This window comes from Macrobrachium rosenbergii, chromosome 46 (assembly GCF_040412425.1).
Source record: "Macrobrachium rosenbergii isolate ZJJX-2024 chromosome 46, ASM4041242v1, whole genome shotgun sequence".
Classification (NCBI taxonomy): domain Eukaryota; kingdom Metazoa; phylum Arthropoda; class Malacostraca; order Decapoda; family Palaemonidae; genus Macrobrachium; species Macrobrachium rosenbergii.
Genome location: NC_089786.1, coordinates 6,055,001 through 6,067,500, shown reverse-complemented (window position 1 = coordinate 6,067,500; position 12,500 = coordinate 6,055,001).

Sequence of the window (12,500 nt, the reverse complement as noted above, 5' to 3'; positions counted from 1 at the left end):
TAAGTTTGAAGGTTACTTTACATATCCCAAAATGACAGTTATTGCTCACAATCACCTAAAAAAAAAAATAAGAAACCAACATGCACCATTAAATAAGAGGGTTACAGCTGTACACTGAATATTTGTTGGGGAAAAAGTACAGTGATATACTCTCATATTTTTTTTATTAATGGAAAGCTGTGATAATTAATGCAATGACAATATTTAAATTTTGATAATAATAATAATAATAATAATAATAATAATAATAATAATAATAATAATAATAATAATAAAAGGATGAAGATGATGGTAATAATAATGCTACTGATGAAAGGGTGAATTGACAACAATAAAATCAATAAACGTGTGTGTGTGTGTGTGTGTGTGTGTGTGTATGTATGTATATATATATATATATATATATATATATATATATATATATATATATATATATATATATATATATATATATATATATATAAAGATATAATATAAAGATCTGAAACGTCTTCCAAGTACCAACCCTGATCAACACGAGGACACAATGGTACCGAATCGAAAATTTGCTTTTCTGTCCTGATGACTTTTGTGGAGCGGAAAACGGCACGCACGCCGCCCTGTGTGTCATTTACGACCCTACACATTATAATAAAACGAAAGCCGACCGCTTGTTTCCCTTTACCCCCCTATATGACCTAAATAACTTATTACAAAAAAAAAAAAAAATGAATGTAAAAAAAAAAATCCGATTCGGGTAACCGACGTGTTTGTGTCATGCTGATCTATCGCACTTCAAACGGTCTAAATCTATTTGTTGCAATCAATCAAGTCAAATCTTCAGACAGATAGAAATGCAATGTTTCGTCGCCCTTTTATGCTTGCACGCATGTAAGTATGCATACGCGCGTGCATAAACGCACATTGCATTCACGCGGTGTTTATGTTCATAAAAGCAATGTGTTCCTGTAGTTTTAACCCTGAATTATTATTATTATTATTATTATTATTATTATTATTATTATTATTATTATTATTATGAAACCTATTCAAATGGAACAAACCCACTAAAATGGCCATTGACTTGAAATTCAAGCTTCCAAAGAATATGGTGTTCATTAGGAAGAAGTAAGAGGAAGTAAAGGGAAATATAGAAAAGAAGAGATACCACTTATTATAAAAATGTATCAAAACGTAAAAACAATCAAAATGCATTATTATCATTTGGTGAATTGCACAATTTAAAATTTTATACGCTATACCTCACTTTAAGCTTTAAAAGTAAACTGTAAATTAATTGCTGCAAAAGCCTATTAACGCTATGCTCCTTAGACTATCTGCTTCATAGCACAGGAAACTTCACAAAGAAATTACTATCAGAATGGTACCAATAACTAGCTATAAAACTACAGTTATCAGAGGATAACTACAAAAGAATATTAACCCTATGCTCCTTAGTCTATCTGCTTCTTAGCACAGAACTGTACCAATAACTAGCTATACAGCGTCCCCACTGAGGATGTCGTGCAGTTGGAACTTCAGAAGTTCAAGCGAAAATGCAATGCATTACTACCCTAATACTATTCTTCTTGCATTTTGATACATTTTTATCTGTTTATCTATTTATTAATTTTTTCTAATAAGTGGTATCTCTTCTTTCTGTATTTCCCTTTTACTTCCTCTTACTTCTTCCTAATGAACACCATATTCTTAAGAAGATGGACATTCAAGTCATGAATAGGTTTCCATTTCTGAATAATGATAATAATCACTACTGTAAGTCATGATAATACACGTGACTTCTCAGCCCTGTTTGTGACATATAACCTATTTTATTGCGTTAATTACACCTCGGTTAGCAATAAAAAGCAATAGGTTTCCCCTTTTACTAACATTTCAACTAACAAATTTCAAGACATCACCAAGGCTTCTCATTGGGTGTGTGGCAATGGCGTGATCACGATATATCTTCAAACCAATTAGTGAGTCAAGAAGCATATATAATTTGTTGCTAAATCAAGTTTTTTTTTTACATCTCCATTGTAAATTGGACACTCCTCTTCTATTAGGCTTTGAGCTTTGATGACGTATATATACAGACGTATTTCCCTACGTGAAAAAACAAATAATCAAATTTAGTATTATCAAAGATCTACTTTTAAATATCGGAATTTGATTCTTACATAATTACAGTATGTAAAAAAGTTCACAGAGAATTGTGTAATATATATATATATATATATATATATATATATATATATATATATATATATATATATATATATATATATATATATATATATATATATATATACAGTATATACAGTGTATATATATGTATATATGTATGTATATATATATATATATATATATATATATATATATATATATATATATATACACAGTATATACAGTATATATATGTATATATATATATATATATTTATATATATAATATATATACACATATAATTTTATATTTTATGCACGTTTCCGACGTCACTTGATGATAAACAGTATTCTAGATTTGAAAGTGTATTGTATACTATAACTATTATGTGAGAATGAAACTGCGTCATTCAAGTTAATCTTTGAAAATATATACTTTGGTTATTTGTTTCCTCACGTTAGTAGATACGTCTCGGTATATGTGTCATCTACATTCAAATCCTACATGAAAACTATTCTTAGAATTAGGAAGAAAACCTTGATTTAGCTACAAATTACATTAGCTTCTCAGCTTATCACCCGGTTTGAAAATATGTCATGGTCAAAAGTGCTATATCTATATATATATATATATATATATATATATATATATATATATATATATATATATATATATATATATATATATATATATATATATATATATATATATATATATATATATATATATATATATATATATATATATGTATATTTATATAAATATAAATCAAAAGTCCTTCAAAAAGAAGGCATATGCTTACCCCATACAAAAATGGGAAAATATACGTTAAAAAAGAAGAAGAAGATATATATATATATATATATATATATATATATATATATATATATATATATATATATATATATATATATATGTGTGTGTGTGTGTGTGTATATATATGTGTGTGTGTGTGTGTGTGTGTGTGTATGCGTATGTGTGTATGAGCCTATTATTTCCACAGCACAAATCAAAACTTTTGCATCCCTTCTGAGAAAAATATGAGAAAAAATTATATAAACTGTCAGGTCAAGAAAGCTTTCAAGTAATCATTCCTGCTTCATTTAATCATTTTCGCAAGGTGTGGATATCATCTACTCTTCACTGAATTTCTGACCATTTACAGGAAAGCGAAGTTCATAAATATACTAGCACTTATCCGAAGAAAATTTACGTTTCGTAATAAAAAGCATACACGTGCAATCTTCAAGTCCTCGCTACAGGATATCTGAAGATTTTTTCTTAATATTCATAAATATAATAAACGCATTCTCATTCATTACGTCAAATACTTCTGTCAAAGACATTTTGGCGTCCATTTTGTTGGACGTAAAGACGTAATTCAAGGTCAAACAGCCTATGATTACGAACCCAACTGATTACTAGATACTGGAATAATTTCCCTCTTGTTACTCCTAAGATACATTGTAACTTTTTCGTGAAGGCGAATTAAACTTATATTCTCAAAATATGCTAAGGGTTTTTTTCTCCTCTCATTTATGATCTCTGAAAGTGAAAAAATAAAATTTGGAAGGTGCAATAATTCTATATAAATCTCAAAAGGTCTCTAAAATCTTCATGCTAAAAACTAGACGCTCTCTCCACCTCATATTTAAGCAATGATGCATGTGTCTTAATTATTCACAAACATAATACAAGTGAGATGTCTACCAAAGCAGAATTAAGATTTCCATCACTCTTTTATAAATGAACCGACAGTAATATTCCTGAATAATCTAAGAAAACAATTCAATAGGAAGTTTACTTTAGGTACATGAGAATTTTCATGTCAATTTTGAAACTGAGAAAATATGAAGATGCACTTGAGATTAACTTGCGTATTATTATTATTATTATTATTATTATTATTATTATTATTATTATTATTATTATTATTATTATTATTATTATTATTATTATTATTCAGAAGACGAAACCTATTCATATGGAACAAGCCCACAGGGGCCATTGACTTGAAATCCAAGCTTCCAAAGAATATGATGTTCATTAGGAAGAAGTAAGAGAAGGTCAAGGGAAATACAGAAAGATGAGATCTCACTTATTAAAAACGAAAAGAAAAAATGAATAAATTAAGAATCAGTGATGAACAAATACTCCATTACACGCAAAATTCGCAAATCTCTGAGTTATGGCTTTAGCGAAATTGGGCATGAAAGTTTATCTGTGAATGCAGATACACATGTACATACTGAAAGCAGCTCAAAAGTTAGTAAATTAATGTTCCATGTGAGTAAACACTATGCACCACAGACCTCTGTATGCCTGCAAACAAATGTGCATTCATTGATCAGGTCTTCTTTGGCAAAATTTACTGATGTAATTTAGAATGCATAAGTCTCAACAATCCATACGTATGTCACATTTCTGTACGAATAAAACGTTAATACTGATTCATGGGTAAATATGATCAGAGTGAATAAATTAGTCATCTAAGATATAGCTGTATTCTTCCCAGTACTAGAGAGTAAAGATTTCTGAGAAATGGGTTGTTGAATGCAAATATAATTGTAGAGTCTGTTAGGGTTGACAGACTAACAAAGAGACTAACGTAATCTCTTCAAAAGTGTATTTCTGCTTACTTCTATTCTAGAAATATTGTCTATTCTAGAAATATTAATAGCAAACAATAGCTGCTATTGTTTGCCTTTCACAGAAAGCAAGTTAAAAGACATATAAATTCGATTCATAAGAAAAATAAACAATTGAGAGTGCATTAGTTTGATTGAAGGACTCTCGGAAAGTTCAAATTTATGTAACAATAAAACACCTTAGGGAACTCAAAAACTGACAGGTGTTTTAGGAATATTTCCTGATTAAAAGAACGAGGATGAGAAAACGTAAAGCAATGCCAAAAGTAAGGAGAATGTTATTCATTAAAAGATACTGAAGGACTTTAACTGCCAGTTTGCATCCCTGAGGAGATCACGCCCTTATGTATGTATGTATGTATTTATGTATTTATGCATGTGTAATGTGATATATATATATATATATATATATATATATATATATATATATATATATATATATATATATATATATATATATATATATATATATATATATATATGAAGTTAGTTCATATATCCCAAAATTCAAATATATGTAGAATCACATAGGAATGCTACTGATTAGAAATCAATTCTAAAAATATCAAACCATTCTGCTTTGAGTTCTTCATTTTACTGGTATTGGGTCACTCCTTACATTTGTATTATTATTTCTTATTTTTTAATAAGTGGGATCTCTTCTTTCTGTATTTCCCTTTACCTTTTACTTTACCTAATGAACACAATATTCTTTGGACGTTTTAATATCAAGTCGATGGCCCATATAGTGGGTTTGTTCCGTGTGAATAATTTTCATCTGAATAATAATAATTTAACAAGAAGTATATCATTTCACTTGACATCCAGTACACCATACATATCTCATAATTCTTAATAATAATAATTTGTGCCCGTATCTTAGCAACTTAGAATTTTAACAGCCTGATGTCCATCTCTGCATATTTTTTCCTGTCCTACTAAACACGAGGTAAATCATATCCATTTAAGAATAATTCCACAGTACATTTTCCGAAACGCAAATCTATTCGTTCAGACAATCTTCGTAGTATATGTAACGACCCGTAGCTTCAAAAAAATTTACATACGTTATAACTTAATATATACTATAGAAGGCTTAAGTTTCCTGTACAAACAATTATTTGCATCTTAGAAGGTCGGCGCAAGGAAATCTCTGCGTTACAAAATTAAAATCTGTCGGGATATTTCGTCTGAAATATTCATGAAAAGATTTTCAAAAAGTTGCCTGTGATAGCCATGTCTCGATCTTCCTGCTGGAACGTAATAAAATGATATGGATATTTGTGATCTGATCATGGTAACACAGATGTCACTAACCCTGGCTTCCGCAAAGACACTGAAGGCAAATTGAAAAAGCTGATTAAATTTCATAAACAGAACTTGAAAATTTTCCAAAGTGACCACAACGAAAAGCCATATCTAATTTTGAGAATAGGTCACCCAAAGTACATATACATTAATTATAGTTTACAGAGACCAAAGAACACTCTCGAAGTTGACTGCTCTTCTTGTTCTCTCTCTTTCACTTTTGCTGTTTTTTTTTTTTTATTATCACTAAACACCTGCCGTCAAAGTGTGCACATGACATTATACAGAGGAATTATAAAGACTTGCCTGAGATCTGGCGACACAAACGAAAAACTTCTGTCTCAATAATCATGATAAGAAAACTAAAGCAATAGTATAGGTCTTTCGAGAGATTTCTAGCAAGTATGAGAGATAACATAATGGTTACTGTTATATTGAATAATAAATTCAATGAACCAGAATCTAAAAACTATAGGTACATATACTGCATAGTCAAAAATAGTATATATACGTGTTTGAGACAGGACGAATATTCTAAGCTGAGAAGCCATTTGGAGGAATGAAAATTACAAGAGTGAATTTTGTAAAATCGAGAAAGAGAGAGAGAGAGAGAGAGAGAGAGAGAGAGAGAGAGAGAGAGAGAGAGAGAGAGAGAGAGAGAGAGACATATTTTTTGACATCACCCGTCGGCATCACATACCTATGAAAAATTTATCAGCATAGGGAATAATACGTCAAATGATGGTTCTTCTGAAAACAATATAAACACGCTTGCACAAAAACTTAATTCTTTTCTATTAATTTTCATATATATACTATATATATATATATATATATATATATATATATATATATATATATATATATATATATATTATATATATATATATATATATATATATATATATATATATATATATATATATATATATATATATATATATATATATATATATATATATATATATATATATATATATATATATATATATATATATATATATATATATATATACATTATATATATATATATATATATATATATATATATATATATATATATATATATATATATATATGTATATATAATGTATATATATATATATAATGTATATATATATATATATATAATGTATATATATATATATATATATATATATATATATATATATATATATATATATATATATATATATATATATATATATATATATATATATATATATATATATATATTATATATATATATATATATATATATATATATATATATATATATATATATATATATATATATATATATATATATATATATATATATATATATATATATATATATATATGACTTTCGAAAATCAAATTTCATATGACACATGTACCCTCTGTCATGTAGAAGAGGGATTACCCCGCTTATCATTTAAGCTATATATTACAAAATGATTTTACTATTTAGAAGCTCTGTTAAGGATGTACGAGTAAGTAAAACAAAGTGAGTCACTATTACACGAGAGTTGCACCTCTTCCTTGCGGCAGTTTGCATTTAAATATTTAACATGCTCCCGTGAGATTTATACATACACATACAATACATACACACACACAAACGCACACATATATATACGTATGTATTTATATAGATTATCCATACATACAAACACATATATATATATATAGATAGATAGATAGATAGATAGATAGATAGATAGATAGATAGATAGATAGATAGATAGATATAGATAGATATTTATTTATAAATTTCAATACCTATGACGACTCTTTTCCCATTTCCCAAATTTATAATGTTACACGCAGCAACTATATATCACTTTTTTTTAATATTATGAAAACTCATTCCTTAATTATAGAAAATTATCTACTAATTGGCCTTAATAAGTGCCCGGTTTTCGCATTCCTACGGAACAGTTTCTTTTTCGAAAGAAGAAGAAGAAATATTATTATTATTATTATTATTATTATTATTATTATTATTATTATTATTATTATTATTATTATTATTATTATTATTCAGAAGATGGAACCTATTCATATGGAACAAGCCCACAGGGGCCATTAACTAGGAATTCAAGCTTCCAGAGAATATGGTGTTCATTAGGAAGAAGTACGAGGAGGTAAAGGTGAAATAGAGCTTTTTGATTAATTTTTATCTCAATATAGGATTCTCCTAAAGACAGTCAACCCATTATAGATATACATATTATATATATATATATATATATATATATATATATATAGTATATATATATATATATATATATATATATATATATATATATATATATATATATATATATATATATATATATATATATATATATACATATATATTTATATATATACTGATTGCTTGAAAGATAGTTTCACATCTCTCAATCCATCAATCATTTCAAATACGTAAAATGGAGGAAAAACCAAAATTGAGTTTGTGAAACCCGAAATTATATGGTGATTAAATTAACAGGAGACAAGGCTTTAGCTTTCGGTGACAAAAGTCGGTGTCATTTGCATTTAAAATAACAGCTAATGACGTAACGTTGGAATTACAGGCCTCTTTTTCCAGTTGGAACCTAACGGAGCTCTCCATACGGGCAGTTATACACAATGCTCCAATTGTCTGCGTCAACCGCTTCAACTAAAAACTTATTGCTGAGATATAAAATCAAGGAAGGGGGTATGTTCAGAAGTGCCGACAGAAAACAGCTACAATATCTACAATAAGAAAGATTAATGCTATATTTTATGGTAAGGGACTATTTGATAACATTATAAAATGGAGTAACGTACAGTTAGGAAAATGTAGGAATGACATGACGTAAAAAAAATTGAAATTCAGCCAAGTACTTTCAGCTGAAAATTAAATAAATTTAGATATTATGAATATATATATATATATATATATATATATATATATATATATATATATATATATATATATATATATATATATATATATATGTATATATATATATCACTAATATATGTATGTCTGTATGACTTTGAAGAAGTATAGTTTATAATTTCAATCACATCTATCTATCTATCTACACACATCACACACTATCTATCATATATATATATATATATATATATATATATATATATATATATATATATATATATATATATCTACATATATATATATATATATATATATATATATATATATATACATAAAAATATATATATATGATTTCAACATATCCTAGTACAGATGATTCTTTCGTTTTCAGCTTCCTAAAATACAGATAATCTTTCTATTTGTCAACCCAAGGTAAAATAATCCCAATAAACGCCTCAGAATTATGTAATCCACGTTTACATTTTTCTTAGATATCTTTCGTTACCTATATTTCCTCAATAACCATTTTTTTTTTTTTTTATCACCGCACACTTCAATCGAAAGTTTTATTCTTTAACGACCATTACGCTGGATGACACCGTACCTCGGGTCACTCTAGAACGCTCAGCAAAATATACGATCACCTTAAATAAACATATAAATTTATAGATAGATAAATTATACATATAGATAGATAGATAGATAGATAGATAGATAGATAGATAGATAGATAGATAGTTGATCGAGAGAACAAGACGTTGTCGAGAGGAACAAGACTCATAATAATAATAATAATAATAATAATAATTATCATTGATAACTAACTAGTAATTGGTGAAGGCTGTCATACGAACGCGATTTTAGCCACTGTCATCATCATGACCCGAAAATCTTGAAGCAATTAGTTAATATTATTCAAAAGATGATATGAAATTGAAGTGACTCTTGTTTATGAAGTTGACCTCTCTCAAAGACAGATAAATATTTATTTATATATATATATATATATATATATATATATATATATATATATATATATATATATAGATTATATATAGATAGATATAGATAGACAGATCGATTGATATATAGACAGATAAACAGGTAAACATTTATTCATAAATATATATACCGATATATAGTTACATAGAAAGAAAGATAGATAGATAGATAGATAGATAGATAGATAGATAGATAGATAGATAGATAGATAGATATTTATTCATAAACTACAATAGTATGGCAATTTTTTCCAATTTCCAAAATTTATAATGTTACTTTACCCTAAGATGTGTAAACCAACGACGTATCAATGAACATTCACATTTCATTGCTCACAGATCCTGACTAACAAGGCATTTTTTCAATACAACGTCCACGCGAATAATCAAAATCTTTCGGGTTTAGCCGCACCTTTCACGGACCTGAATCAAATCTTGCGACTTTACACTCACACATGTATATTGAATTCAGTTAACCAGTTTCAGTCAAATTCTTCTTTTTGACACAAGGTTGGCAAGTAAATACGACCAATGCAAACAAATGTAGCATCATGAAATCGCAAATTCTGGCACTATTATTTCAAACATTCAATTTCCGATTAAACCAAGTTTTCATAAACAAGCAGATCCATTGATAATGCTACATGATAAGTGTGTACACCGGCAGAGGTTTGCATCCAGTGGTATTTAGGAAGTCAAGCAATAAAGTAAATACGACTGAAGTCATTCACAAAGGAAAATTTACCATCCTAGAAACCTAATCTTGAATGCGATTTTTTTTATAACCGAGATATAACCGGAACCTAATGCTTCCCTATAATATTATTCCTCCAGATGCCAAATAAACAAAAACATAACGAACGGTGAAGGGGAAAAATGAGGAATTCATATTCAATTAAAAATCTTCTACTGTTACGGGATAGAAGACGAGGACGTCTTTTGACAACTATTTTTCCCTGCCAATCTCTGCATCAAGTAAACATTCTCGTTGGAAAGTTGAGGTGACGCATGACCGTCTTTGAGAGAGGTCAACATTATAAACATGAGATGTTTCAGTTTTGTATCATCGTTTGAATTATATCAACTACTTGCTTCAAGATTTTCGGGTCATGGTGATGAAAGTGGCTAAAATCGCGTTCGTATGACACAGCTTTCACCAAGTACCAGTTAGTTATCAATGATAAATATTATTATTATTATTATTATTATTATTATTATTATTATTATTATTATTATTATTATTATTATTATTATTATTATTATTATTTTTTTATTTCATTAGATGAAACCTATTCATATGGAAAACATTCTTATGGAAAGAGGGGCTACTGACTTGAAATTCAACCTCCCAAAGAATATGGTGTTCATTAGGAAGAAGTAAGAGGAAGTAAAGAGAAATACAGAAAGAAGAGGTCCCACTTATAAAAAAAATAAAAAAAAATAAAATAAATAGATAAATAGATAAGAATGTATTAAAATGCAAGAAGAATAGTATTAAAAGATACATTCCTGGTCTAATGGTAATTAAAATTAAGAACGAAGGATTACATGGAAATTAGTGCAAGACTGTAAGTATAAAGAAAAGTTTCCCATGACAGGGAAAATGAAACCTCAGATGTCTTAATGAGATTCTCATGACAATAATTAAAATCCTGATGTCATTCTCACAGGTGAAGAATTCTCGGCGTAATGGTTTTATGTGAGATGATAATCTACCTAGTGATTAAAAATGATCTTGATATGAAGGCCAAGTTTGCTAAGTATGAACTGCAAAAAATTAAAGAAAAGTGGTTCTAACGATGTAAAAAGCAATAGATTTAAACTAGAGTTAGTGGCTGTTAGAAGATTTATCTTAATTTTCTTTAGTATTATTTGCGGTAATATTAAAAAAAAAGAATTTTTGTATGTCAAATAACCATTAAAAGGTTACTGTGAAAAATCTCCAAAGGATTAAACACAACTGTTTCCGAGTCTTGTTCGTCCCAAAAACGACATTTCAAAGGAACTCCTGCAGAAAATGATAAAAAATGATAATCGGCAATATCCACAAAGTTGCTGAAGAAGTAAAAAAAATAGAATCATTATTTTTTTTATTTCTTCAGCAACTGTAGATATTGCCGATTATCATATTTTATCATGTTATCTCATTTGTCTAGATTGTGTGCATGTTACTGTCTCAACTTTGTATATTCCATGTATATGGCTTGAGCTAAAATAAAATTTATTATTATTATTATTATTATTATTATTATTATTATTATTATTATTATTATTATTATTATTATTATTATTATTATTAGATGCTTTTGGGTTCATGGAATACAAGTATATACAGAATACAACCAGGAGCAATGAAATGAAAATTCACCGAAATGAAAATTAAACATACGCAACCATTAAAATTAATTCGGATTGGAATTTCTTATAATTACACCCTTGTTTATGAAAAATAAACAGACAAAACATAAACAAATATAACTGAAAAAATATGTCAGAAAATTACTCCAGTCCTTCATAGCAGTTATGCGAGTATATTC